The sequence below is a fragment of the Sarcophilus harrisii genome, chromosome 3 (assembly GCF_902635505.1).
Source record: "Sarcophilus harrisii chromosome 3, mSarHar1.11, whole genome shotgun sequence".
Classification (NCBI taxonomy): domain Eukaryota; kingdom Metazoa; phylum Chordata; class Mammalia; order Dasyuromorphia; family Dasyuridae; genus Sarcophilus; species Sarcophilus harrisii.
The window spans coordinates 545,227,951-545,231,824 of record NC_045428.1 but is presented as its reverse complement, the minus strand read 5'-3'; positions in this window follow the sequence as shown (position 1 = coordinate 545,231,824).

Here is a 3,874-nt window from a genome sequence, read left to right as displayed (position 1 = left end):
CCACTTCCGGACCCTCTCCAGGGCGGGGCCGGCGGCCGCGGCGGTGATAGGAAGTACGTTGTCGGGGGGAGGAGCTTGCCAGATTCCACCACCCGCCCATTAAACCTCCACTCAATGAGCCCCGCCCCCAGGAGACGACGCAACGCGAGTGGGCGGGGCCAAAGACACGCACGCCACGCCCCCTTCGGGCGAGTGGCTGAGGATGTGATCAGGGTCCGCCCCCAGAAGAGGAGAGACTCTCTGAATAGCTGAGGCGCTGTCCTTTACTTCTCAGTTTAAAAAAAAATCATTTTGATCACTATTATTATAACTGACGTTCATATACCACTTTCAGGTTCGCAAAGCGCTTCACATAATCTCATTTAGTCTTTACAACCACCAGGAAAGTGGAGACTCCTTATCTGCATTTTACAGATTAGGAAACTGAGTCACAGAGAAAGTGCCCTTGGTCACAAGGGCTACATTCTATTCTCCATCAACTGCGAATCTAGCCTTACCCCCCCCCCCCACCCGGACTATCCTTCAAAGCGGTGTTATTTCTATCCCTTTTAGACAAGTCACTTTACTTCTGCCTGCCTCAGTTTCCCTTCTCTGTAAAATGGGACAATAACAGCACCCATCTCCCAAGATTGTTGTGTGGGTCAAAGGAGATCATATTGGCAAAGCAGTTCACAAGCTTCAAAGTGGTGTCCCCCGGTTTTTAAAAAACCTTTGCTTTTGTTTGTGTAGGCAATGACTAGTGAGGGAACTCAGACCTTTGAACTTAGGTCTTCTTGACTGCAGGATCACTAGGGACTCTTCCTTGCAACTTCTCCTGATTTTATTGCAGGGGAAACTGGAGTTTAGCGTGATTTGCCCAGGGTCATATAATATTAGAGGTGGAATTGTAAAGGAAGTCTCCGGACTCTAAAACCAGAACTCTTTTCCTACTTCCTCTCACAGGCCGGGACTTTCCTCCCTAGATTCCAGGTCTTTCTGAGGGTGTTTGTCTACAAGGAGCCCTAAATGGGACTTCGGGGCCCCGACTGAGAAGGGCAGCTGGCTTTTGGTCTCTTTCCCTGAGTGTTTATTATCTCCTAATCCTCTCTTGTCCCTGGGGACAGTCACCCTTCACCAGACTCAATTTAATTCACAAACATTGATGGCTTTCTTAATTTATCTGCTAAGGTTATCTGAGGCAAGGGCCCTGCTTTTTGGAGGCGTAAATACGGATAAATATGATGCTCAGCATTTCGTGGTAAGTGCTTTGCAGAGATGCAGAACTCTGTGCGAGGTTGGAGGAAGGTTGCTATTGAACAGGGGAAGAGGGAAAGCTTCCCGGAGTAGGGAGCGTTGAGTTAGGCTGAGCAGGAGCTCCCTGGCGAAGCGGGGGAGGCAGAACATTCTGGTCATAGGGAACAGAATTAGCAAAGTCGTGAGAAAGGAAGGAGAGCGTGCGTGAGAGAGAGGGAGAGTGTGTGGGAAAGAGCAAGAAAGGGGAACTGAAGAGGAGAGAGAGAGAAAACAGAATAGAAGAGAGGAGAAGGTATGGGGGGAGGAGAAAGACAGGAAGAGACACACATAGAGAAAGGGAGACAGAGACAAAGACAGGGACAGAAACAGAGAGAGAGAGACAGAGAAAAAGAGACGGATACAGGGAGAGACTGAGAGAGAGACAGAGACAGAGAGAGAAAGAGACAGATACAGGGAGAGAGTAAGAAAGAGACAGAGACAGAAACAGACAGAGAGACATACAGACAGAGACATACAGGGAGAGACTGAGATAGAGACAGACAGAGACACATAGAGAGACAGATAGACACAGAGAGAAAGAGAGACAGAAAGAGAGAGAGATAGAAACAAAGACAGGACAGAAACAGAGAGAAAGAGACACAGAGAAAAGAGACAGATACAGGGAGAGACTGAGAGAGACAGAAACAGAGAGAGAAAGAGACAGATACAGGGAGAGAGTAAGAAAGAGACAGAGACAGAAACAGACAGAGAGACATACAGAGAGAAAAAGACAGATATACAGTGACAGACTGAGATAGAGACAGACAGAGAGAGACAGATAGACACAGAGAGAAAGAGAGAGAGAGACAGAGACAGAGAGATAGAGACAAAGACAGGACAGAAACACAAAGAGACAGAGAAAGAGACAGATACAGGGAGAGACTGAGAGAGACAGAGACAGAGAGAGAAAGAGACAGATACAGGGAGAGAAAGAAAGAGACAGAGACAGAAACAGACAGAGAGACATACAGAGAGAGACATACAGGGACAGACTGAGATAGAGACAGACAGAGAGAGACAGATAGACACAGAGAGAAAGAGAGAGAGAGACAGAGAAAAAGAGACAAATACAGGGAGAGACTGAGAGAGAGACAGAGACAGAGAGAGAAAGAGACAGAGACAGGGAGAGACAGAGAGACAGAGACAGAGAGAGAGACAGACAGACAGAGACATACAGGGAGAGACTGAGATAGAGACAGAGACAGAGAGAGAAAGAGACAGAGAAAAGAGACATACAGAGAGAAAAAGACAGAGACATACAGTAGACTGAGATAGAGACAGACGAGAGACACAAGAGACAGATAGACACAGAGAGAAAGAGAGAGAGAGACAGAGACAGGAGAGAAGAGACACAGAGACAGAGACATCAGGGAGAGACTGAGAGAGACAGAAACAGAGAGAGAAAAAGAGACATAGAGACAGAGAGAGACACACAGAGAGACAGAGACAGAGAGACAGACAGACAGAGACAGACAGGGAGAGACTGAGATAGAGACAGACAGAGAGACAGAAACAGAGAGAGAAAAAGAGACATAGAGACAGAGAGAGACACACAGAGAGACAGAGACAGAGAGAAAAGAGACAGACAGGGAGAGACTGAGAGAGAGACAGAAACAGAGAGAGAAAAAGAGACATAGAGACAGAGAGAGACACACAGAGAGACAGAGACAGAGAGACAGACAGACAGAGACAGACAGGGAGAGACTGAGATAGAGACAGACAGAGAGACAGAAACAGAGAGAGAAAAAGAGACATAGAGACAGAGAGAGACACACAGAGAGACAGAGACAGAGAGACAGACAGACAGAGACAGACAGGGAGAGACTGAGATAGAGACAGACAGAGAGACAGAAACAGAGAGAGAAAAAGAGACAGAGAGACAGAGAGAGACACACAGAGAGACAGAGACAGAGAGACAGACAGACAGAGACATACAGGGAGAGACTGAGATAGAGACAGACAGAGAGACAGAAACAGAGAGAGAAAAAGAGACATAGAGACAGAGAGAGACACACAGAGAGACAGAGACAGAGAGACAGACAGACAGAGACAGACAGGGAGAGACTGAGATAGAGACAGACAGAGAGACAGAAACAGAGAGAGAAAAAGAGACATAGAGACAGAGAGAGACACACAGAGAGACAGAGACAGAGAGAGACAGACAGACAGACAGAAATACAGGAAGAGACTGGGATAGAGAAAAACAGAGAGACAGACAGACAGAGACAGAGACATATGGAAAGAGAGAAAGACAGAAAGACAGAAACAGAAACACAGAGAGAGACAGACACAAAGACAGAGACACAGAGAAAGAGACAGAGACTGAGACAGAGAGAGACAGACACACAGAGACACAAAAATAGAGAAGGAAACATAAAGACAGAGAGAGAAAGACAAAGAAAGAGACAGAGACAGAGAACAGAAGAAAAGTGAAGAGAGGACAGATAGAGAGAATCCAGTCAGAGTAAGAACATAGATGCTTTCTGGTGACAAAAAATTTGGCTGAAGTGTAAGATGATGCTGGAAAGAGAGTGTTGTGGGTGTAATGCCGGAGAAACTGAGGCAGGAGAGAGGCTAGAGAGTTTTCAATAGTTTATTAATT